The sequence below is a fragment of the Lynx rufus genome, unplaced genomic scaffold (assembly GCF_022079265.1).
Source record: "Lynx rufus isolate CCGP_SWC_20201006 ecotype Redwood Valley unplaced genomic scaffold, mLynRuf1.p SCAF_20, whole genome shotgun sequence".
In the NCBI taxonomy this organism is placed as follows: domain Eukaryota; kingdom Metazoa; phylum Chordata; class Mammalia; order Carnivora; family Felidae; genus Lynx; species Lynx rufus.
Window position 1 is genome coordinate 30,225,271 of NW_025814835.1, and position 27,216 is coordinate 30,252,486.

Here is a 27,216-nt window from a genome sequence, read left to right on the forward strand (position 1 = left end):
TGACTCAGTACTATACCCCTGAAAAATCTTTTTTTTTTGTTTCCAAACAGGAGTAGTTTGCTTTTACTTTTAAAATTTTTTAAATGTTTATTTATTTTTGATAGAAAGAGATAAATAGCGCGTGCGTATGCACACCATCGTGCGTGGGAGTGGGAGGAAAGGCAGAGAGAGAAGGAGAGACAATCCCAAGCAGGTTCTGCACTGTCAGCATGGAGCCTGATGTGGGGCTCATCCCAGGAACCACAAAATCATGACCTGAGCCAAGATCAAGAGCCCGAGTGCTCAACAGACTGAGCCACCCAGGCACACCAATAATTTGCTTTTAAATAAATCTCTGAGTTAAGTCCCAGCTTCCCTTTCCAGATTTCTGCCCCAGCACGGCTGCAGCAGCCCCTAAAGTGGAAGGTCACAGATGAGCTGTCTCACTGAGTAGACATAGACAAACTTCCTCTGCCAGCAGGCCTTGCACAGCCAGGTTTCCTATGAGATGACCAAATGGTTGATTGGGTGCAAGTGAGTCGGAGCAGAAAAGCATTCTAAAATGTAACCCAGATAAGCCTAGAGAAACGTCATTTTGACTATGGCTGCTCATAAAATGAATTCTGGTTTCTTTTTTTTTTAATTTTAATTTTATTTTTTAAATTTACATCCAAATTAGTTAGCTTATAGAGAAACAATGATTTCAGAAGTACATTCCTTAGTGCCCCTTCCCCATTTAGCCCATCCCCCCTCCCACAACCCCTCTAGCAACCCTCTGTGTGTTCTCCATATTTAAGAGTCTCTTACGTTTTGTCCCCCTCCCTGTTTTTATATTATTTTTGCTTCCCTTCCCTTATGTTCATCTCGAGTTCTGGTTTCTTGATGTTTATGCTGCATGCCACTTTGATGCTCACTCTGAAAGCATCTCAACTGAGGAATCAAATCATTCTGAGAAATCATCCCATTTTATCTCTTTTTAAAATAACAGCTTTTTGTCATCTCATCTTTTAATTTGATTTATATCCCACCTCTATAGAAGTTTTTGTATTTTGGGAGGTCAGCAACAGCTCTCTATAGCATATTCTTTTTTCAGTCCATATTCTCTTCCCAGAGGTTGACAAAGTTAGAAACTCTTTCCTTCTGGATATTTCTCTTCTCTCTTTGTTAAAACAAGTATTTGACAGAATCTTCTGAAACTCATTTAGGTTCTGTTCTTGAATTTAAGTACAAAGTCAACCTCTCACTCTGTGATTGCAGTTCTATACTGTGCTGCCTTGTTTCTTACCACCGAAGTTTCTCCATTGTCTGTTTTCACACATTTCTTTAAACATTTTAAAACTGCTGTCATATCTCCCCTGGACTCTCATCTTCTTAAGGATGCCCTAATTCCTTTAATTGTTTCTCACATGGCATATTTTCAATGTTTCTAACATCTTGGTCATTCTTCATGATCTTTGTGTCTATTACAGAGCAGCTCCATGTAAGGGTTAAATTATAGTGTAGGGCTAACGCTTAGCTTGAAAGATAACAACTTTGTTCTGACACTGAAGGTCAAAAGATAACAGTCTTGCTTTTACTCTTGTAAATCATACTTCATACTCTTGTGAATCAGGCTTTACCAATGAAGGAAACAAAAGCTCAAAAAAAGAGCATCAGAGACAAAGTCAAGGAGATCCACTGGTTGCAACTTAGCAGCAGAAAGTCTAAAATAATCACCTCCTTCGATAACTGTTTCTGACTCATCTGGCAACTGTTTCTAACTCATCTGGGAACCGTTTCTCTGTTCTGTTCCCAGATAATGATAAAACGATGTGATTGGCTTTAAAAATTCTGTACCCCGGCTGTTCGGGGCCACACTCTTATCAAGAGTGTTGGTCCCGAACCGTCGGCGTTGCCTCTCATTGTAATAAACTTTGTTGCGACTGTCACTGGTGTCGATAGCATTATGTTTCAGGAGTCGTGTGGATGCAACACTCCAGTAACTGCATGTAACTCTCCTATGCAGAGAAGAGCATAGGAAAACTATTCTAGTTTTTTACACACATACTCTTATGTAAACTAAATTTCTATTAACATTTTTTTTGTAGTCACAGTGCAAGGTAGATTAAAATTGAGCCTGCTGCTTCTTAACATGATGATGTTTTTACCTATCTCAGTCTTACTTTAACTTGAACAGCGGATCTTTTAAACTCATTTGCTATCCCCACATTTATCCCTGTTAAAGTTCATGCCATCAGATTCAGCTCATTGCTCAGGCTTGCCATGATCTTTTGAGATTTTTATTTTGTCATCTAACATAGTCATCCTCCTTTTCAAAATCAGGACACTGACTGGTTTTCTGAGCATATTTTTTCTTTATTGTCATACAGATTATGATAAAAATGTTTATGTCACAGTGTCAAGAACTATCCTTAAGGTTGACAGCAATCTAGTAATAAATACTTTTTAAGCTTGGTTTATTCAGTTATTAATATCCAAGTGTAAAGAGGATCTATAACCTGTTCTTTTAAATAAAAGCTGTTAAATTGCTCAGTGAAAAAATAAATATGGGACTTTTCATGATACATATATGCCCAATAACCTGGTTAAAGTAGAAAATTAAGTGACTGATAAGATGTGCTTTCAGTAAATTTATGCTGGCTCCCAACAATCACTGCTTCTTTTCTTAAATGCTTTTGAAGAATCCCTTTGAGCTCATATAAATCTATAATTCATGGAATTTCAAGCAATTGCCATTCTCCAGATTTCTAGAATCTCTCACATTCTCCATACTTTCATGGAGAGCACTTGTGTTGGTTTGGCAGACTAATTTTTCAGTTCTCTCAGTAATTAGAAAATGTACAAAATAAAAACAAATAATACGGTGATGTCATGATCAAAGTGGGTTAGGCATTTCAGTTCCAAGTCAGAGGTGGATGCGAGTGTTTAGGAACCCTAATTAGATGACTACTGGAACCAAGTGTCCAGCCATCTGCTTTTGGACATCCTTCTATCTTTTGTCCACTCTGCAAAGAAAGTAAGTTAACCTGATTTTAAGGATCCCTGGGAAAATGTATTGCTAGGAGTTGGAGAAAACTCAGGTGATGTAAGAACTACAGGATTGGAGTTGACACGTTCATGACTTCGATTTTCATTAGCTCCAGTCCATTAAACAAGCATTTGCCAATGTAATACTGTATGCATAAAACAACTGAAATATTCATTAAATGGAAAAATGACTGAAGATGCAGGCCAACCGTTTCTCCCAGAAAGTTTTGCTGCAGGAATACAGCTCACCAGGGTCTACTGCTTTGCCATTCAGTTTAATTTTTTGAATTTAAGGTTTTTAAATATCTGTGCTCCATCAGGCAAATATATTTAAATGAATGTTTATGATGGAAACTATTTTTCCTTGGAGCAAACAGTTGAAATATTAGGTTTTCAAATATTTTTCATAGGAGGTTGCAACCTATACAAGTATACAACCTATACAATCACACAGGGCTAGGCCTCTTATATTTTAAGTAGAGATACTTCCTCTGATAAATCAGTTTGATTCAGTGTCCCACAACATCCTTTCACAAAAGAAAAATTGGTTATTCAATGAGTGAAATCTATCTACCAGCATTGTACTAGACATTCTGAAGGGAAAAGCAAGATATTTCACTGCCTTCAGACTTACAATGTAATGGAGACATTAGATAGAAACAGATACTAGTATCAAACTAGGTAAAATAATTCAGTGGGAAGAGAATGGTCTGAGTAAAATTAGGGATCGATTTAAAATTAGAGAAATCATACTGTATTCATTTTCATTTTTTAAATTTTATTTAAATCCAAGTTAGTTAACACATAGTATATAATGGTTTCAGGAGTAGAATTCAGCAATTCATCAGTTACATATAACACCAGTGCTCATCCTAACAAGGGCCCTCCTTAATGCCCATCACCCATTTAGCCCATCTCCCTACCCAATACCCCTCCAGCAAGCCTCAGTTTGTCCTCTGTATTTAAGAGTCTCTTATGGTTTGTCTCCCTCTCTGTTTTTATCTTATTTTTCCTTCCCTTCCATTATGTTATCAGTTTTATTTCTAATTCTTGGTTTCAGCTCTGGTCATGATCTCCTGGTTCGTGAGATCAAGCCCCATGTCCAACTCTGTGCTGGCAGTGCAGATCCTGCTTGGGATTCTCTCTCCATCTCCCTCCCTCTCTGCTCCTCCCCCGCTAGCACAAACTCTCTCTCTCAAAATGAATGTTTATTCATTAAATAATTAAAAAATTGTCTATTTTAAAGATACAATGTAATTAATTTTGAAATTTTTTCCCATAAATCTCCAAGGTTCTCTTCTACCCCTTGGTAATTTAATTCCAAACCTTTGGTCTTCTTTATATGACTATCATCTTGCCTTTTCCAGAATGAAATATGTGGACTTTTGTAAGTGACTTCTTTCTCTTAGCACAATACATTTTCGATTTCTCCATAGTGTTATATGCATCAGTAGTTAATTCCTTTTTATTGCTGAGTAATAGTAGCTGTATGGTAATCTTACAGTTTGTTTCCATTCATCAGCTGCTAAATATTTGGGCTGTTTACATTTGGGAACTGCTATAAATAAAACTGCGTGGAAATTCAAAGACAAGTCTTTGTGGGGATGTATGTTTTCATTTCTTTTGGGAAAAAACCTAGGAATGAGATGGCTAGGTCTCATGGAAATTGGATGTTTAAATTTTGAAGAAACTGCCAAAATTTTGTCTAAAGTGAATGTTCTATTTTCCACTTCCAAAAGTGATATGTAAGAGCTCTAGCTTCTTTTGTTCCTTGCCAATATCCCACATTGTCAAAATCTTCAATAGGTATGTAATAGTATCTCAATGTGATTTTAATTTGCATTACTCTAATGATTTATAATTTTGCCATTGTTTTTATGTTTATTTGCCAAACCTCTCCTTGAATGAAGTGGGTTTTTTTTTTAAGGTTTGCTATTTTTTCAAATTTTTATTTGATTAAATTTGTATTCTTAAAGTTTTAGATATTTTTATACACTCTAGATAAAAGTCTTTTTTTCAAATACGTGTTTGTCAAACATTTACTCTAGTACTTTTCACTACAGCTTGCTTCTTAGATAATTTATCCATGCTTTCAATATTCTTTCGATACTTAAAAACAAATTGACCATTATGTTCTGCCAGATTCTATTCAGCATAGGCAGAATCAACTTTCTAGTCTAAACACCCAATTTATCCAGTCACCATGTAACCTGAATAGATCTCACCCTGACCTTGATCTCTAATCTTTAGGGTCTTTCTGTGATGTCCATGTGTTGGCCATTTGCTATAGCTTTAAAACTTGTTGTCATACAAGACTATATCTGAAAGTTAGGTTGGAAAGGAGACGATAGTTTAAGCCAATGGGATGTCCAATCATTCATTCTATGAATAAATGGGAAAATATGAAAGAAGTTAAGGAAAACTGAATTTTCCTCTTCATCTTGAAGATTACATATATATTTTTTAATTGAGTAATTTTGAATGTTTCTGGGCTATAAAAGGAGAATAAAGCCCAGTAAATTATCATCAATATAACTATTTTGTTTTTCTACAAAGGAGGTTAAGGATAAACTGAGAGGGATCCTGGGAAGATGGCGGCGTAGGAGGACGCTGGGCTCACCGCGCGTCCTGCTGATCACTTAGATTCCACCTACACCAGCCTAAATAACCCAGAAAACCGCCAGAGGATTAGCAGAACAGAGTCACCGGACCCAAGTGCAGACGAGAGGCCCACGAAGAGGGTAGGAAGGGCGGCCAGGCGGTGCGCGCTCCACGGACTGGCGGGAGGGAGCCGGGGCGGAGGGGCGGCTCGCCAGCCAAGCAGAGCCCCCGAGTCCGGCTTGCAAAAGCGGAGGGGCCTGACAGACTGTGTTCCGACAGCAAGCGCGACTTAGCGTCTGGGAGGTCATAAGTTAACAGCTCTGCTCGGAAAGCGGGAAGGCTGGAGGACAAAGGGAGGGTGAGCTGCGGAGCCCCCGGACGACAGAGCTCAGTTTGGCGGGGAACAAAGGCGCTCGCCAGCGCCATTTCCCCCGCCCATCCCCCAGCCAAAATCCCAAAGGGAACCGGTTCCGGCCAGGGAAATTGCTCGCTCCGCGCGAACACCCAACTCTGTGCTTCTGCGGAGCCAAACCTCCGGCAGCGGATCTGACTCCCTCCGGCTGCCACAGGGCCCCTCCTGAAGTGGATCACCTAAGGAGAAGCGAGCTAAGCCTGCCCCCCCTGCCGCCGTGCACCTTGCCTTCCCACCCCAGCTAATACGCCAGATCCCCAGCATCACAAGCCTGGCAGTGTGCAAGTAGCCCAGACGGGCCACGCCACCCCACAGTGAATCCCGCCCCTAGGAGAGGGGAAGAGAAGGCACACACCAGTCTGACTGTGGCCCCAGCGGTGGGCTGGGGGCAGACATCAGGTCGGACTGCGGCCCCGCCCACCAACTCCAGTTATACACCACAGCACAGGGGAAGTGCCCTGCAGGCCCTCACCACACCAGGGACTATCCAAAATGACCAAGCGGAAGAATTCCCCTCAGAAGAATCTCCAGGAAATAACAACAGCTAATGAGCTGATCAAAAAGGATTTAAATAATATAACAGAAAGTGAATTTAGAATAATAGTCATAAAATTAATCGCTGGGCTGGAAAACAGCATACAGGACAGCAGAGAATCTCTTGCTACAGAGATCAAGGGACTAAGGAACAGTCACGAGGAGCTGAAAAACGCTTTAAATGAAATGCAAAACAAAATGCAAACCACCACGGCTCGGATGGAAGAGGCAGAGGAGAGAATAGGTGAACTAGAAGATAAAGTTATGGAAAAAGAGGAAGCTGAGAAAAAGAGAGATAAAAAAATCCAGGAGTATGAGGGGAAAATTAGAGAACTAAGTGATACACTAAAAAGAAATAATATACGCATAATTGGTATCCCAGAGGAGGAAGAGAGAGGGAAAGGTGCTGAAGGGGTACTTGAAGAAATTATAGCTGAGAACTTCCCTGAACTGGGGAAGGAAAAAGGCATTGAAATCCAAGAGGCACAGAGATTCAAGACGTAACTTGAATCGATCTTCTGCACGACATATCATAGTGAAACTGGCAAAATACAAGGATAAAGAGAAAATTCTGAAAGCAGCAAGGGGTAAACGTGCCCTCACATATAAAGGGAGACCTATAAGACTCGTGACTGATCTCTCTTTTGAAACTTGGCAGGCCAGAAAGAATTGGCACGAGATTTTCAGGGTGCTAGACAGCAAAAATATGCAGCCGAGAATCCTTTATCCAGCAAGTCTGTCATTTAGAATAGAAGGAGAGATAAAGGTCTTCCCAAACAAACAAAAAGTGAAGGAATTTGTCACCACTAAACCAGCCCTACAAGAGATCCTAAGGGGGACCCTGTGAGACAAAGTACCAGAGACATCACTACAAGCATAGAACATACAGACATCACAATGACTCTAAACCCGTATCTTTCTATAATAACACTGAATGTAAATGGATTAAATGCGCCAACCAAAAGACATAGGGTATCAGAATGGATAAAAAAACAAGACCCATCTATTTGCTGTCTACAAGAGACTCATTTTAGACCTGAGGACACCTTTAGATTGAGAGTGAGGGGATGGAGAACTATTTATCATGCTACTGGAAGCCAGAAGAAAGCTGGAGTAGCCATACTTATATCAGACAAACTAGACTTTAAATTAAAGGCTGTAACAAGAGATGAAGAAGGACATTATATAATAGTTACAGGGTCTATCCATCAGGAAGAGCTAACAATTATAAATGTCTATGCGCCGAATACCGGAGCCCCCAAATATATAAAACAATTACTCATAAACAGAAGCAACCTTATTGATAAGAATGTGGTAATTGCTGGGGACTTTAACACCCCACTTACAGAAATGGATAGATCATCTAGACACACGGTCAATAAAGAAACAAGGGCCCTGAATGAGACACTGGATCAGATGGACTTGACAGATATATTTAGAACTCTGCATCCCAAAGCAACAGAATATACTTTCTTCTCGAGTGCACATGGAACATTCTCCAAGATAGATCATATACTGGGTCACAAAACAGCCCTTCATAAGTTTACAAGAATTGAAATTATACCATGCATACTTTCAGACCACAATGCTATGAAGCTTGAAATCAACCACAGGAAAAAGTCTGGAAAACCTCCAAAAGCATGGAGGTTAAAGAACACCCTACTAACGAATGAGTGGGTCAACCAGGCAATTAGAGAAGAAATCAAAAAATATATGGAAACAAATGAAAATGAAAATACAACAATCCAAATGCTTTGGGACGCAGCGAAGGCAGTCCTGAGAGGAAACTACATTGCAATCCAGGCCTATCTCAAGAAACAAGAAAAATCCCAAATACAAAATCTAACAGCACAGCTAAAGGAAATAGAAGCAGAACAGCAAAGGCAGCCTACACCCAGCAGAAGAAGAGAAATAATAAAGATCAGAGCAGAAATAAACAATATAGAATCTAAAAAAACTGTAGAGCAGATCAACGAAACCAAGAGTTGGTTTTTTGAAAAAATCAACAAAATTGACAAACCTCTAGCCAGGCTTCTCAAAAAGAAAAGGGAGATGACCCAAATAGATAAAATCATGAATGAAAATGGAATGATTACAACCAATCCCTCAGAGATACAAACAATTATCAGGGAATACTATGCAAAATTATATGCCAACAAATTGGACAACCTGGAAGAAATGGACAAATTCCTGAACACCCACACTCTTCCAAAACTCAATCAGGAGGAAATAGAAAGCTTGAACAGACCCATAACCAGCGAAGAAATTGAATCGGTTATCAAAAATCTCCCAACAAATAAGAGTCCAGGACCAGATGGCTTCCCAGGGGAGTTCTACCAGACGTTTAAAGCAGAGATAATACCTATCCTTCTCAAGCTATTCCAAGAAATAGAAAGGGAAGGAAAACTTCCAGACTCATTCTATGAAGCCAGTATTACTTTGATTCCTAAACCAGACAGAGACCCAGTAAAAAAAGAGAACTACAGGCCAATATCCCTGATGAATATGGATGCCAAAATTCTCAATAAGATACTAGCAAATCGAATTCAACAGCATATAAAAAGAATTATTCACCATGATCAAGTGGGATTCATTCCTGGGATGCAGGGCTGGTTCAACATTCGCAAATCAATCAACGTGATACATCACATTAACAAAAAAAAAGAGAAGAACCATATGATCCTGTCAATCGATGCAGAAAAGGCCTTTGACAAAATCCAGCACCCTTTCTTAATAAAAACCCTTGAGAAAGTCGGGATAGAAGGAACATACTTAAAGATCATAAAAGCCATTTATGAAAAGCCCACAGCTAACATCATCCTCAACGGGGAAAAACTGAGAGCTTTTTCCCTGAGATCAGGAACACGACAGGGATGCCCACTCTCACCGTTGTTGTTTAACATAGTGCTGGAAGTTCTAGCATCAGCAATCAGACAACAAAAGGAAATCAAAGGCATCAAAATTGGCAAAGATGAAGTCAAGCTTTCGCTTTTTGCAGATGACATGATATTATACATGGAAAATCCGATAGACTCCACCAAAAGTCTGCTAGAACTGATACATGAATTCAGCAAAGTTGCAGGATACAAAATCAATGTACAGAAATCAGTTGCATTCTTATACACTAACAATGAAGCAACAGAAAGACAAATAAAGAAACTGATCCCATTCACAATTGCACCAAGAAGCATAAAATACCTAGGAATAAATCTAACCAAAGATGGAAAGGATCTGTATGCTGAAAACTATAGAAAGCTTATGAAGGTAATTGAAGAAGATTTAAAGAAATGGAAAGACATTCCCTGCTCATGGATTGGAAAAATAAATATTGTCAAAATGTCAATACTACCCAAAGCTATCTACACATTCAATGCAATCCCAATCAAAATTGCACCAGCATTCTTCTCGAAACTAGAACAAGCAATCCTAAAATTCATATGGAACCACAAAAGACCCCGAATAGCCAAAGGAATTTTGAAGAAGAAGACCAAAGCAGGAGGCATCACAATCCCAGACTTTAGCCTCTACTACAAAGCTGTCATCATCAAGACAGCATGGTATTGGCACAAAAACAGACACACAGACCAATGGAATAGAATAGAAACCCCAGAACTAGACCCACAAACGTATGGCCAACTCATCTTTGACAAAGCAGGAAAGAACATCCAGTGGAAAAAAGACAGCCTCTTTAACAAATGGTGCTGGGAGAACTGGACAGCAACATGCAGAAGGTTGAAACTAGACCACTTTCTCACACCATTTACAAAAATAAACTCAAAATGGATAAAGGACCTAAATGTGAGACAGGAAACCATCAAAACCTTAGAGGAGAAAGCAGGAAAAGACCTCTCTGACCTCAGCCGTAGCAATCTCTTACTCGACACATCCCCAAAGGCAAGGGAATTAAAAGCAAAAGTGAATTACTGGGACCTTATGAAGATAAAAAGCTTCTGCACAGCAAAGGAAACAACCAACAAAACTAAAAGGCAACCAACGGAATGGGAAAAGATATTTGCAAATGACATATCGGACAAAGGGCTAGTATCTAAAATCTATAAAGAGCTCACCAAACTCCACACCCGAAAAACAAATAACCCAGTGAAGAAATGGGCAGAAAACATGAATAGACACTTCTCTAAAGAAGACATCCAGATGGCCAACAGGCACATGAAAAGATGTTCAGCGTCGCTCCTTATCAGGGAAATACAAATCAAAACCACACTCAGGTATCACCTCACGCCAGTCAGAGTGGCCAAAATGAACAAATCAGGAGACTATAGATGCTGGAGAGGATGTGGAGAAACGGGAACCCTCTTGCACTGTTGGTGGGAATGCAAATTGGTGCAGCCGCTCTGGAAAGCAGTGTGGAGGTTCCTCAGAAAATTAAAAATAGACCTACCCTATGACCCAGCAATAGCACTGCTAGGAATTTACCCAAGGGATACAGGAGTACTGATGCATAGGGGCACTTGTACCCCAATGTTCATAGCAGCACTCTCAACAATAGCCAAATTATGGAAAGAGCCTAAATGCCCATCAACTGATGAATGGATAAAGAAATTGTGGTTTATATACACAATGGAATACTACGTGGCAATGAGAAAAAATGAAATATGGCCTTTTGTAGCAACGTGGATGGAACTGGAGAGTGTGATGCTAAGTGAAATAAGCCATACAGAGAAAGACAGATACCATATGGTTTCACTCTTATGTGGATCCTGAGAAACTTAACAGGAACCCATGGGGGAGGGGAAGGAAAAAAAAAAAAAAAAGGACGTTAGAGTGGGAGAGAGCCAAAGCATAAGAGACTGTTAAAAACTGAGAACAAACTGAGGGTTGATGGGGGGTGGGAGGGAGGGGCGGGTGGGTGATGGGTATTGAGGAGGGCACCTTTTGGGATGAGCACTGGGTGTTGTATGGAAACCAATTGGTCAATAAACTTCATATATATACAAAAAAAAAAAAGGATAAACTGAGAACGTATGAAAGTTTTAATTAAAAAAAAAAAAGATTGCAATTCCAGATAGTGTGAAGGATAAAGTATCATTTGTTAGTTTCAGAGATGGAAAAATGAGAATACCTTAGAATGCTGTTTAGAACCTTATTCCTATGGGCAGTGTCAATTGTGTTCCTCCAAAAAGATAGAGGGATTGATGTGATGATGTCATCAAATTCTAGGATTTTAAATTGTTTCAATGCCAGGAAGGAAGTTTGGCAGTTCCAAATTACTAACTTACTTATTTACTTATTTATTTATTTACTTATTTATTTATTTACTTACTTACTTACTTAAGGTGTTTCTTACAAAAGCTGGGCAAGAATAAGGAACAACAGGCCAAAATCATTTTCAGTGACATTTATCTTTAAATACTCATTGAATTAGAATCATGAGTTATGAAGGCAGTGGTGTGAAAGAAAATGCCTATATCAGAAAGTAACATTTTATAAAATGTTTAAACTACTTAGTCAACTTGACTCACTTTCTTATACTTTTTAATGCAGTAAAATCTCTTAATTGTTGCTATTTCTCCATATGCAAATATCCTAGTTATTCACTAAATAATTTATTAATATTAATTGATTGTAAAATGGGAATTGACTTCCTTCTCTACCACTTCCTTCATCTTCTCCCTCTATTCAGTCTTTCTAATGCCTTTCTCAGGATTTTTGCTGATGCTATTCCCTAATCAATAATGTTCTCAACTATTCCTAAGGATATACTAACCACTTTCTATACTTTATTCCAATCCTCACCATTCCTTAAAATCTTTCTTGTCTATCATAAGCTAAGTCACAAAAAATTCATGCTGCTTTCCTAATTGTTAATTCTAAAGACATTTTCATTCCTCACCATCCTTGCATTATCAATAGCATTTTAAGGTGTTACCACCTCAACTTTGAAATCATCTTCCATAATGACGTCTGTTGTAGGCATGTCATACAGTTTCTGTTTGTTATTATAACTAAAAGTCCATTTTAAGTGCCAACTTCACTGCTTATACTCCTACTTTAAGAGGCCTTATTAGCATCTGTGTTTTATACTCCTTGATATTGACCCTCTTGGTATCATTTTAGGACCTAAGATGTGTATCTTCAAAACAGCAGCCAATAGCAGGAGTGGTTGTATGGAGGGATACCCTGTATAGAATGTGGAAGCAAAAGTCTTGAATCAATATAAAGTATGATTTATGTAAGATCATCTCCTCTGCATACATTATCACACAATCTGCACTGGGTGAGATAAGTAGCAAAGGATTCATGTATCCTAGATTCTGCTAAATATCACTTAATTAGAAATAAATTCACTTAAGCAGCTCTGTTACTACCCATGACTTCAAGCTGCTTAGTTTTTTAATGCTGGGCTTAAAACAGCTGAACACAAACCTAGGGGAAGAGGAGTACACGTTAAGTGTTCTGGCCTATAGCATCAACTCTAGTCTAGATGACATCAGCAAGAACAGAGAACCTGATCTTCTATAACCCAACAGAACCTGTTTCACTCCCATTCACTTCTTCAGTGTATATCAGAGCAATTTATTACAAATCTCCATCTCATGACAAGATTATTTCTATTTTTACAACATTTACTTTTTATTGCTCTCATGAGGAAAACCCTCAATTTCTCTCTTCTCTAAAAAATTTCTACTTATTCCTCAAGTTCTACCCGGAGTGTCATCTGTTTACTTAAGCATTTTCTGTCCTTTTGTTTGACTGTTTATGATCTCCCTTCCTGTGGGTGAAATCCTGTTGTGAAATCTATTGTATCTTCCTTTTAGCTGGGTATAATTAATGCTTTGTGAGGTGTTTTAAATTTTAAAATGGTGGTGTATTATCTCAATTAAATTTCAGTGCACTGAGAACCATGAACATATTTGATCTTTTCTTGTTATGTACCAGAGCACAGAGAGAGAATACCAGTGAATTGATTGAAATGAATTGAAATCAATGATATAAGATCAAAACATGCCCAACAGTGACTATGTACAGAGCACTTTCGTCTGCTGATTGGATTGTTCTTCAATACACCAGCCCTAATATAACCTTAAATCAACAAATATTCTCTATTTGCTACTGGTATAAATATTTGATATAAGTTATTCTCCTCTCCCCATCTCTGCCCATTGGTAGTACACTCCCACACTGAGTCTGGACTGCATTTGCTTCAGCCAACTTGTTTTGGCCAGGAAGATTTGTAAAGTACCTGCACATCAGTCCTTTATCTGCTTTATGGAACCTGGAGACTGCCACGTGCAGAAGCACAGGCAAGCTTCTTGAAGGATGAGAGATCATGTGGAGCAGAGTCAAGCCAACCCAGTTGAGATTCTGTAGCCCAACCAGCCTACCAACTGACATGGGAGGGAGGCAGTCCTAGACCATTAATTACAACCAAGCTAACTCAGTCCTGGAGTCACTTAGTCCACCTTCAGTATCATGAAAAATAATAAATGCTTGTGTTAAGCCAATAAGTTTGGAGACCATTTTTAAGTAAAACCTGATTTCTGAAATCACAGCATGCAGAGGGAATTGGTTTTAAATTGGATTTATGGCTACCTAGTAGTTTTAGGACAACAATGACAAAATATTACATATTAGTCTAACGTTGAAGAGTTAGCTGTGTGCCCAGGATTTGAGGAGCATATGGAAGGATCCTTCTTTTCTGAAATGCATGTTCTAGTCTAGAACTGTTCCACTCCAGACTACCTGAGGGAAGTGTAATATTACAAATTTAGTTCCACAGGTTGTACGGGTGAGTTTATTTAGTCAAGTATCTAATTCTTGAGAGAATGGGATATAGAGCAATCTCCCTTTCTATTTTCTGTAAAAGTTCACATAATATTGGGATTATCTATTCATTATGAGTTAGAACTATCTCTAAATTACTCTGAGTCTTTTATATATTAGGCCAATAGATACAATTTTCACAAATCATTCAAATCTTAAATTGCTTTAAGATTGACTTATTTAAAATTTCTACTTATACAGTATTTGGTAGGTTATATTTGGTAGGAATCTTCTACTTCATTTATGCTTCCAAATTCATAATACTTTCTCTATACTTTAAAATATATAAAATATTATATATGTGTGTGCATGTGTGTATACACACATACACACACACACACACACACACACACACATATATATATATATATAGTTTATTTCTGTATTTTTGTTCCTTGGTCACTTTTGCTATAAATTTGTGTGTTTTAATAGATTTTTCAAAGAACACTTGCTTTTAGCTTTGTTGATTCCTTTCTTTCCTTTTAATTTAAATTTCATTAGCATTTATTTTACTTACTACTTTCTTTGTTTTAATTCCTTTTATTTACAGTTTTTCTTTTAAATATCTTGTATATTTAGCTTAATTAATTTTTTCAGATATAATCCTTTTGGTGTAAAACTTACTTCTTTTTGTTTTTAATTTTTTTTAATGTTCATTTATTTTTGAAAGAGAGAGACAGAGCGCAAGCAGGGGAGGGGCAGACAGAGAGAGACAGAATCGGAAGCAGGCTCCAGGATCTGAGCTGTCAGCACAGAACCTGACGTGGGGCTCGAACCCATGAACCACGAGATCATGACTTGAGCTGAAGTCGGACACTGAACTGACTGAGCCACCCAGGCACTCCTGTAAAACTTATTTCTAAATAATGCTTCATCTTCACTCCACAAGTTTTGATGTGGTATGAGTACACCATACTGATTTTCAAATGTTTTCTAGTTTCTATCATGATGTAGTAATCTTTTTTGTTTTTCCTTAAGCTTTTAAGTCTGTAAGATGTAAGCATCAGTTTGTAATCAGTGACTTTTCTATCAAAAAATATTTGTTTTTGTATCTTATCCTGATGTTGCTCACAATATGGAGCTTATTTGGTTTTTATTTAGAATGAAATGGAGTTACACATGAAGAATGGAATCTGAAAATTGTCTTTTTCAGTGTATCAAAAAAAGTTTTTGCTGTTTTTTTTTTGTTTATTTATTTTTGAGAGAGAGAGAGAGAGAACACAAGCAGAGTGAGGGTCAGAGAGAGAGAGAGAGAGGGAGACATAGAATCTAAAGCAGGCTCCAGGCTCTGAGCTGTCAGTGCAGCACCCTAAGCAGGGCTTGAACCCACAAACTCTGAGATCATGACCTGAGCGGAAGTTGGACACATAACTGACTGAGCCACCCAAGCACCCCTGCTATTTGTTTTTTAATATTTAAGGAGTGCATAGTGTATGTCAAAGATTACAAGAAGTGTTTCATTTAAAAAATCTCATTACTTTTTTTTTTCATGTTTACCAGTTCGTTAAAGGATATGAAAAACGAAACAAATCAATAGGTCCTGAACAAAGGAGTTTCTGTTTTTTTGGAGCTTGGAGCCCAGCTTGGTGGCAAGTGGAAATGTTCTGTTTCCCCAAGTATGGAAGCTCTCAGAAAAAGCTACACAATCTCATTTCATCCTGTTTTGTTTTGTTTGTTTGTTTGTTTGTTTGTTTTTAACATACATTAAACTGAGGCGTGGAAATGTTCAGAACCACTACATAAGCAGTAGGGTTGCACCTGGGGTTGAAATTCAAACGAAATTACTCCAAAGCCTTTGCTCTTAACCAAGATGTTACTTTATTCCTTCTCATAAACTCACTATGTATAAATATGTTACTGTTCATATACAGTTATCTAACTTTCTAGTTTTTGAAATAAATTGAACAATAAAATAAATTTTATCCCAGGAAGGAATAATGCAAGTATTCATGTGCTGTTCATATTTTTTTAAAGAAGTCTTCTTCTTTTTTTTAATGTTCATTTAATTTTGAGAGAGAGAAAGAGTGTGACTGGGGGATGGGCAGAGAGAATCCCAAGCAGGTTCTGCACTGTGTGTGCAGAGTCCAAAGCAAGGCTTGATGCAGGGCTCGAACTCACAAACCCCAAGATCATGGCCTGAGCTGAAATCAAGAGTCGGACACTTAACTGACTGAGCCACCCAGGAGCTCCAATTGTCCATATTTAAGAAGATGTTTGTGTGTGTGTGTGTGTGTGTGTGTGTGATAAAGAGGTAAAGAAAAATAATTTTTCAAAAATTGAAACAGAATACTAAAAAAAACTGGAAAGAAATCAAAAAGTAGTTGTACAACTTTGTCGTCAACATTATGAATGAATAGTGGACATGGATAAGTTGTTTGAGCTCATTATTCCTTTTTTTCACAATAAGAGGTGGTGATTAAATAATCTCTTAGGTTCCTTACAGTTTTGATAATCTTTGAGAAGCTCAGAGTGTTGCATCATCCTAGGCAAGATGACGGTGATATTCTGGGGAAGACACATCCTTCCAAAGACATTTCAAACTACACATACATATTAGCCTTTTCAAAAAATGCAGATATAGAGTTAGCTGTAAAAGGTAGTCATGAAAATGTATAATTTGAAGTCACAAGATTATAGGTTTTCAAAATGGAAGAGTTTTCATCCACAGGACCAAGCATAGCAACTGGCCCCTTACAAGGACTCAATAAATATTTTCTGAATTAAATTAAATGTTATTGGTTTCCATCAATGTCCATCAATTAATAGTCATGTATTATACTTTAGGTGTGGGATCACTGCCCAACAGCCTAAGTGCCAACCCTTCAAGGCAGGAGTTGTTCCCTACAGTCCTTTTCTTAACAACTAACAAGAGGGTGAAGAAAGCATTCTCATGGTTTAATTTGATCTAATGGGGAAAATGCATTTCCTTTTTAGATTTGTTGAAAGCAACTCTTTTTGAGTAAAATGACACCTGTCAAGTTCCTTGATGGTTTCAGTTTTTCTGAAAAAATTACAGGCATAGAAAAGCACACCAGGCTGGTCCTAAGCACTTCAGTGTCATGAATAGTATAGCTATAATTAGTGACTTTTGCCTGGTGTTAACAAATGCCAGAGGGTATCTCAATCTCTGCAGATGAGTTCTCCAGGATTTAATTAGCTCTATCCTTCTATTCTTTGTAGAACTATAGTGTTCCTAATATACCTGGTGCTTGCTTCAGGCATGGGTCAAAGTATGCAGCTGTCAATTATTTAATATTCATGACATTTTTTAACAAATGAAGTGTGCATGAAGCCTGTAGTATTGGAAGATATAGAAGCCGTGCATTTGTGGAACAGATAGCCTACTTCATTGAATAATAATTTGAAAAACTCAAGACATAGGAAATTTTGTTCTTAAATCTCAAGATCTGTCTTTTCTCTTTGCTTGTAATCATCAGGAGAGAAAGAATGAAGTAAGTATTTTGGGTTTTACTTCTTATTCTCTGTTATCTCAGTATATCAATTTTGCACATCATTGTAGGTTTCAATTTTTCATGTTTAAAACGGAGAATTGAACTAGCTGATTTCTAAGCCTCCTCAGGTTTAAAAGTCTAGGCTTTGAGGATGCTTATGGAAATTTTTATCAAATTCAGACTCATTCCTCCTTAAAATAGATTACTGGGAGGAAATTAAATTTTTGTTTATTATGATACACATATGCATGGAGAGAATGAAATTGTACAACTTTTTAAACTGTATAATTTTGGTTCCTTGAAAAGTTTGAAAACAAGTTTTATTATTATTTTTTAGCTATGCCAGTGACATGGGATACATAAAATCATTTTGGAATGAATCCCTGGAAGTAAGTTATATAGCTCTGAAAGTTATAGTAGTTTTTCCGGTCTTCAGGTTACATTTTGATGTCTAAAGAAGGAATTTATTGGATATCCTAATTATTATAGGTCCCTAAGTACCAAAGTAAGTACCTCTTCTGTGCTTGTGGTGAATCTGGCTTCTTACACACTTGTTACAGTTCATTTTTAAGCTAATTCTGAATATTAGTCAAAAGGTTTGGCTAATTGTCATTGCTCATTTAAGCTAAAGTTAACATTTATTTTTTTTACAAAATGAACCCTTGATTTTACTTTCAGTTATCTGAGCAATTACACAGTTGGCATCAGAATGGAAAATTAATTTACATGGTATAAGTGTATGTGGGTACAACAGTGAACTTTCTTTACAGTGAACTTTTCTTTACAGTGTATGCATTGCAATAAGGCAATTTTTAATTTTTTTAACATTTATTAATTTTTGAAAGACAGAGAGAGAGTGTGTGTGTGTGAATGGGGAAGGGGCAGAGAGAGAGGGAGACACAGAATTCGAAGCAGGCTCCAGGCTCCAAGCTGTCAGCACAGAGCCCAATGCAGGGCTCGAACTCACAGACTGCAAGATCATGACCTGAGCCAAAGTCGGACGCCCAACCGACTGAGCCACCCAGGCGCCCCTACAATAAGGCAATTTTTAAAGTAATGATAATGACTCCAACATATGTAAATAATCTATAGGGCTAGACATTGCATAGTGTATGGAAAATCACAAGCTCTTATAAATAATGTTTGTTTAATTTCAATTGCTACTGATAATAAAAATAGATATAGACATATATTTAAGCAGCATTGAGGTATAATAGACATATAATTAACTCTATACATTTAAAGTGTACAATTCAAAAAGTTTTGGCATATGCATACATCAGTGAAAGCATCACCACAGTTAAGATAATAAACGTATCATCACTTCCCAAAGTTTCCTTATGCCTTTTTGTAATTGCTCTGTCTTGCCCGTCCCAAACCTCTTCTCCAAACAACTTCTAAGATGCTGTCTGCCACTATAGGTTTGTCAGTATTTTCTAGACTCCTATATAAATGAAATCATATAGTACATACTTTTATTTGGTTTGGCTTCTTTTTTTCACTCAGCATAATTAATTGAAATTTACACATGTTGTGTGTAGCAATAACTTATTCTTATTCATCGCTGAGTAATATTCTACTATATGAAAATAGAGCAATTTGTTCATCCATTCCTCTGCTGATGAGTATTTGGGTCATTTCCAGTTTTGGGCATTCACAAATAGAGCTTCTCTGAATATTTGTATACCACACTTTTAAAGATATGTATTTCCTTTTCTCTTGAATAATAACTATGAATGATAAAGTCAGTTATTAGTTCCAGGGTTTTTTTTTTTTTTAGTTCCAGATTTTATATATAGATTATATCATACTGAAATAAAGACAATTTTACTTCTCCCTTTAAAATTTGGAAGTATAGGGGCCCCTGGGTGGCGCAGTCAGTTAAGCGTCCGACATCAGCCAGGTCACGATCTCGCGGTCCGTGAGTTCGAGCCCCACGTCGGGCTCTGGGCTGATGGCTCGGAGCCTGGAGCCTGTTTCCGATTCTGTGTCTCCCTCTCTCTCTGCCCCTCCCCCGTTCATGCTCTGTCTCTCTCTGTCCCAAAATTAAATAAAAAAAAAAACGTTGAAAAAAAAATTTTAAATTTGGAAGTATGTATTTATTTTCATTGCCTGATTACACTGGCTAGAGCCTCCAGTTCAATGTTGAATATAATTGGTGAGAGCAGACATTCCCATCTTGTTTCTGGTCTTGAGGTAAAATGTTCAGAATTTCACCATTAGGTATGATAGTAGCTGTAGGTGTTCATAGATGTCCTTTATCAGATTAAGGAAGTTCCCTGGAATTACTACTTTACTTAGAATTTTTATTAGGATTGGATAACAAACTTCTGTTAAGTGCTTTTTCTGCATCGATCGAGATGATTATGTGTTTTCTTTTTCAGTTTGCTAGTACTGTGAACTATCTTGTTGATTTTCAAATAGTAAGCCAACTCTTCATTTCTGGAATAAACCCTACTTGATCATGATATATCAGCTTTTAAATATTTTTTTGCTTCAATCTAGCAAAATATATTTACTTCTTAAAAGTACTGAATAACTAGGGGTGTGTGGGTGGCTCAGTTGGTTGAGCATCCTCAAGTCATGATCTCACGGTTCGTGAGTTCAAGCCCTGCATCGGGCTCTGTGCTGACAGCTCAGAGCCCGGAGCCTGCTTCAGGTTCTGTGTCTCCCTCTCTCTGCCCCTCCCTGCTAATGCTATGTCTGTCTCTCTCTCAAAAATAAACATTTAAAAAAAATTTTTTTTAAAGTACTGAATAACTACGTACCTTGGATATCACCATGAACATTTATTAAGTGCATGGACTACTTAGCTGCATTATCTGGATTAAAAATCCAGTCTTAGTTAAGTTACTTAATCTTTCTATGCCTCAGTTTATTCACCTATAAAATATCAATAACAGTAATAACTTAGCTATATCCTAGGCTTTTAATAGGATGAAATAAGATAATGGAATTGGGAGAGTAATTCAATGCCTAATGTAACAATTCAATGAAACATGTGCTAGACATGCTCAGATAGTATTAATATATTTTGAGTGGTTGTGATAAATCCAGACCAGTAATGTGTGGCATGTAGTCAGTGGTGGGAGAAAATGAGGAGAGACAGTTTGGGAATAATTATGAAAAGGAGTTACTGAGCCAGATGGAGGCATTGATAAGAGCCAACGACGAAAGGTAAGAGGTGGAGTTGGGGAGGGGAATGGTTTGGAGTTGGCAAAGGAGAAAGATTCTGGGCTAATTCTGGAAGTGAAGAGCTGGGTGTCCCTAGAGTATATCTGTTTAGAAGATAAAGGGATTTTTATGCAGGAGATACCAATGGTCAACCAGGTAATAAGAAGCAGTTAATAATATCAAGGTCCAAATTCAATTCCATCCTTCCATCTAGTCTCTTGGTACTTGACCTATAATGATCTTCATAGAGTTTCATTCCAAGGATCCCTTTACCAGTCTTGTGAAGCTATAGAATCCTTCTTCGCATAATATTTATAAATGCATAAATAAAATAAATAGGCTTAAAAATAATAATTAAAAAATTGTGAAATACTCTTCTATACACAGGCTTCCTTGGAGGGTTAAGGGTTGTATCTGTGGATCCCAGGTGAAGAAACGGGATAATAAGTGAGATGGAGACTGAAATGGATAGAAAATTTAAAGAACTATTATATTTCTTAAATTTCTTATTGTCAAGTGAAATTTATGTCTCTTCTTTCAGTTACTTATTTTAAGGTTTATATATTTATTTTGAGAGACAGTGCACAAGCAGGCAGAGAGAGATGGAATCCTGACACAAGGCTCTATCTCACTAACCATGACATCATGACCTGAGCCAAAATCAAGAGTTGGATGCTTAACTAACTGAGCCACCCAGGTGCTCCAATTTTTAAATGTTTTTAAAAATCAAAAGAAATATGTTTAATAATATGGGGAAATTTTATCAGATTCAAATTTCAGTGTTCATAGGTTTTATTGGAACAGCACCACATTCATTTTTGTTTATATATTGTTTCAGCTGTTTCCATACCACAAGGACAAAATTAAATAGTTGTATCATCTGGCCTTTTACAGAAAAAGGCTGCTGACCTCTCACATAAAATATTATGTCTTAGGGGCAACTGGCTGGCTCAGTTGATAGAGTATGCCACTCTTGATCTCAGGATTGTGACTTCGAGCCCCACACTGAGGGAAGAAAGTAGTTAAAAAAAAACTACGTTTTAGTTTTATTTTCATACATTCTATTTTATCTATTATATTTTTAAAATTTTTTAATGTTTTTAAAATTTTTCTTTGAGAGAGAGAGACACACAGAGCGCAAGCAGGGGAGGGGCAGAGAGAGAGGGAGACACAGAATCTGAAACAGGTTCCAGGCTCCAAGATGTCAGCATAGAGTCTCACGCGGTGCTCCAACCCACAAACTGCAAGATCATGACTCGAGCTTAAGTCCAATGCTTAACCGACTGAGCCACTCAGGTGCCCTTCTATTATATTTTTATTGTTCATTTCCCCCTCCCAGGATATAAATCCTTCAAGAGTAGGAATTCATCTGTTTTGTTCCCTAGTCTATTCCTGATGCCTAGAAACTGTGTGGCACGTAGTAAGTACTTACTAAACATCCGCTGATTGAGTATCTGTCACATCAATAACATGATATATGGAGCAGTTGAGATAAAGCAAGTACTATCAGACAGGGAAGAGATGTATCAATGTATGGATTTTTGAGAATGCCTCAGTAAAAGATCTTGATGGATGAGTATGCCTCTGCTAGGCAGAGAGGAGAGGGGATGCCAAAAACACCAGGAAATGAGAAGGAGCTTAGTTTGCCAAGGTAGAATTTGCATGGCTTATTCAGGAAGTAATTATAAAGAAACTTAGAGAATACAGTTAAAGGTTTACTTGAGAAAGAAAGAGAAATACTGTTGGAAAGTGTAAAAGTGAGTTGAGATTATATACAGCCTAAAATGTCAGGATGAGACATTTGTTTGAGGCCAACTTTTCAATGTCCTGACTCAGATCTGTTTGTTTACACACCCTGGAAAGAAATGGGGGAGGAAAAGGTTACAACTCAACTGAGAAGATGTCAATTTGCCCTGTAGTTACTTGTGATTTGGAGCAATTCCAAACAAAAGCAGCAAATCGAAAGATCCCATCCCTTTTATTTTCTTCCCTTCACTTTAAGAATGCCAATTACAAGTGATTGAAAGAAAACATTTTCTTGGTATTTCCCCAGACCTGATTGTGTTACAAGTCTGGAGACAATCTCCAGGGCTCCAGCCGGGACACATTTACAGGATATTGAGTTTGAATTTTATGCCTTGTTTTTGCCATTATGTGGAGGTTACTTTGATGTTTATTATACTGCTGGATTGATACAAATTATAGTCAGATAAACGCAATCAACATTTTTTTACTAGTTGTTCAAATTGTGACTTGCCCTCAGTAGGAGACAATGGTAATTTCTGGTATTTTAGAAATTTGATGCAACTACCTGGCTTGACTCCCAAGACATTGAAGGGAATTTTTTATACCTTTAACCTACTTGAACTTTCAGTATTCGATTTAATATGCACTTGCTGATATCAATTGTTACGAGGTATAAGAATTTTAATAAAGGACATGAAGTGTATAAATTAATAGACTCAATCAAATTCACATAAAAAAATTAAAAACATGAAACATTTCTAGTTGGCGATAAAATAGGATTACATGATTATAAAATGGAGCTTGAGAATACAGCATTAAATTCCAACATACATATTTTATAATGCTAAAGCAAGCATGCATTTTCAACAGGGGCATATCACCTTCCAAGGGGGTGAAATTTATTCTTGGGGAGTGGAAAAAAACCTTAGCTACCGCAGTGGGTTGTGGCCTCCTTATTGCCCAAAATATAAAAACAGATATACTGCATATCTCTGGTATTAAAATTTTATGGTTGGAGAAAAGAAGAAAAAAAATGTATAAAGACTTCTTAGGAAGGGGGAATAAAAACAACAACAACAATAACAATAATAATAAAAGAGGTTCAAAAATACTAAAATAAAAAGATGGATGCTTATCATCTTTTTGCCAGTCACCTTGACCTGCTGACAACTATATTTATAAACTGTGTTGTATGTATTTTCAAAGTATCTGTAGTGTGTGTATGTGAGTGCTTATATGCTTACATGTTCTACCCAGGTAAGGTACATACTACTCAAGAGTAGAGGCTGAGCCTGCTATATTTTATGACCTTGTAAAAATTTATAGTTTATATGTATCTTAGAACAGCTAGATAGGGGGCAAGCCTGGGTGGCTCAGTCGGTTAGGCGATCGACTCTTGATTTCAATTCAGCTCATGATCTCAGGATCCTGACATTGAGCTCCATGACAGGCATGGAGTCTGCTTCATATTATCTCTCACCCTCTATGTCTACCCCTCCCCCACTGACTTGTCTATCTCTCTATCTCTCTCAAAAAAAAAAAAGCAAGCAAGCAAGCAAGTCTTATTGGTTAAAAATGAATCATAAAGTTTAAGGTTTTATTTAATCCTATATTCTTCTTTTTTAATTTTTTTAATGTTTATTTATTTTTGAGAGAGAGAGAGACAGAGACAGAGCATGGGCGGGGTAGGGGCAGAAAGAGAGAGGGAAGCACAGAATCCAAAGAAGACTCCAGACTCTGAGCTATCAGCACAGAGCCTGACACAGGGCTCAAACCCACAAACTATGAGATCATGACCTGAGTAAGCCCAAGGCAGATGCTTAACCGACTGAGCCACCCAGGCTCCCCTTTAATCCTATATTCTTATTTGACTTTTTTATCAATAACTTGTTTATAGATTTTCTAATAATCTGTAAAACAAAAGAAATACTAATTAAAATTCATCCCATCACACACTCTAATCTCAAGTAAAGAATCTCTTTGAAATATGAATAAAAGGTACACTATGTAATTTTTTACATACTGGCTTATAAACAAAAGAAATTTATTTCTTGGAGTGTCTGGGTGGCTCAGTCAGTTGAGCATCTGACTTCAGCTCAGGTCATGGTCTCATGGTTTGTGAGTTCCAGCCCCGCAGAGCCTGGAACCTGCTTCAGATTCTGTGTCTCCCTCTCTCTGCCCCTCCCCTGCTTGTGCTCTCTCTCTCTCTCTCTCTCTCAAAAATAAACATTAAAAAAATAAAAAAAAAGAAATTAATTTCTTACATTCTGGAGAATGGAAGTCCAAGATGCCAGCATAGTCTGGTTCTGGTGAGGTCCCTCTTGTGGGTTACAGAATCCTGACTTCTCATTGTATCCCAACAAGAAAGAGGGCATATTTGTTATTTAAATATTCTAAACCTCCATTTTTTCATCTGTAAAATGGATATTATTATATTATCAAATTTACAGGGTTGTTGTGAGAATTAAATGAGATAAGAGAATCAAAACTGTTAGTATAGAGGGTAACACGTAATAAAAGCAAAGTGAATAGTAATGGTGAGGGCGACGGTAGGGTAGAAAAAGTAGTATAGTTGTTATGATAGTGACAGTAGTGTATTAGATCAATGACCATGCTATGTACATGTTCAAATTTCTGTGTAAAATCATTATTTTAGAAACCCAACCCAGTGACAACAAAGATGATGAAATTCTAGGTATTTTCAGCCTGAGATGTGATCAGTGGCTCTTAGAAAGTTGGTAGTCCTGGGGAGCAAATGAAGCCAGAAGGAGGCAGCTCAACTAAGATAAAAGGGGAAAAAATTAGCAGAAAGAGGTCATGATTGGATAAATTATAAGCACGATGCATGAGACAGAAAAAGAGAAGAGGTGAATTTGAGAAGGCTGTCACTTTAAGGGAATATTCAAAATTCCGAAGGAGAAATGTTTCCAGTTGAAGTAAGATCCAATTATGGCTATACTCATGGATAGAGCTGAAGACCATCTTATCTGAAGGAGCTGAAAAATGGTTTTATCAGTTTATCAGATGGATCATCAATATGTGTACTGAAATTAAAGGGAAATGTGGCAGTAGATGAGGTGAGAAAGAAAACAACTTGGCTAGTTCTTGAAATCCTCAAGGAAAATATGAGCATCTCAGGAGGACCAAGATATTCTGGTGACAAGAGATTCAAGAGTATTTAACAAACAAATTTTACTAAACTGAGTTAATATTTGTGAATAATTTACAATAGTGCATGGCACATTTTGAATGCTAAGTAAGAGATATTTACATACGTATAATGAACTTCTAATGGTGCAGGGACCCAATGCACATTCTTTGAAAGAATGATCATGGTAGTTACAGTGGAAATAAAACACCAATGATTGTTCATCACATGTTCATGGCAGGATTATACAGGGGTTACTTCCCCTGAAAGAGACTAGCCAATCTAAAAGAAGTTGACAACTCAGATCTCTTCTATTCAGTTGGACTGGGCAGTTAATGTGTTGTGTGACCTCTGGCTTAACTGTTAATGCTTATAATAAAAAAAAAATTATAGTCAAACTGTTACATGTGCTCAGAAAATAGAAAATTAATTATGAACACCCCATTGAATGCAGGGAGGGTTGGATGTCCACAGTTTTTCTGTTAAAGCATCATTGAAGTAATTCCCCTACCACCGATTGAACATTTCTATAGAACTCATCTAAATGTGCTCAGTCAATGAATCCCCAGAGAGTTTCTGCTTCATTAACTGTTTACATGGTGACCTCAATAGAAAGGTTTCAGCCTGATGAGATGTCTCTCTTTCAGGCTGCCTTAGGCAACAACTGTAGTAGGGCTGTATAACTCTTCATGATATACTGAGAAATGAAAAATATTGCATTAACAATCTTAATCTTGCCACATTAAGTACTGAAACACCCCTTGTTGTGTTAACCTCTAAACAGTCCCCATAACGATACATCATAAGCTCTATCCCTGAAATCCTCTCTATTTATTTGGAGTGAAAGATATATTTGTGGTGTTTCCTGCTCATATTTCAGGGCTCTAAAGTCCTATATTTGAAAGTGGGTACTCCACATGTTCCATTCACTTTTTAATAGCATTGTTATTTGCCATTAGATATATTATAATATATATCATATATTACAAAGTCAAGGAAATCCATGCATTCAAATTTCACTGGGCATCTTCTGAGAAAGAATGACTTCTCAGTAAGCAAAATGTTAAAAAAAAGAAAAGGAAAGAAAAATATATTTACTACATATTACTTGTCTGGTAACAAAATATCTATTATGATAAAGATTGGATACATTGAATCATCCAGTGGGTTGATGAGAGAAAGGCATAAAAATGCTATTTGACTTTTGCATAATACAATGACTTTCAAATGTATATTTTGTAATAAAGCACTGATGTACGCAGATCAACATACACTTTAAAAGGGGATTAAACAGAAGAAGAGTCACTGTACCTGGGTTCTGGTCCCCAAATGGTTGGTAAACTGCTAAATTGTGTAAAATA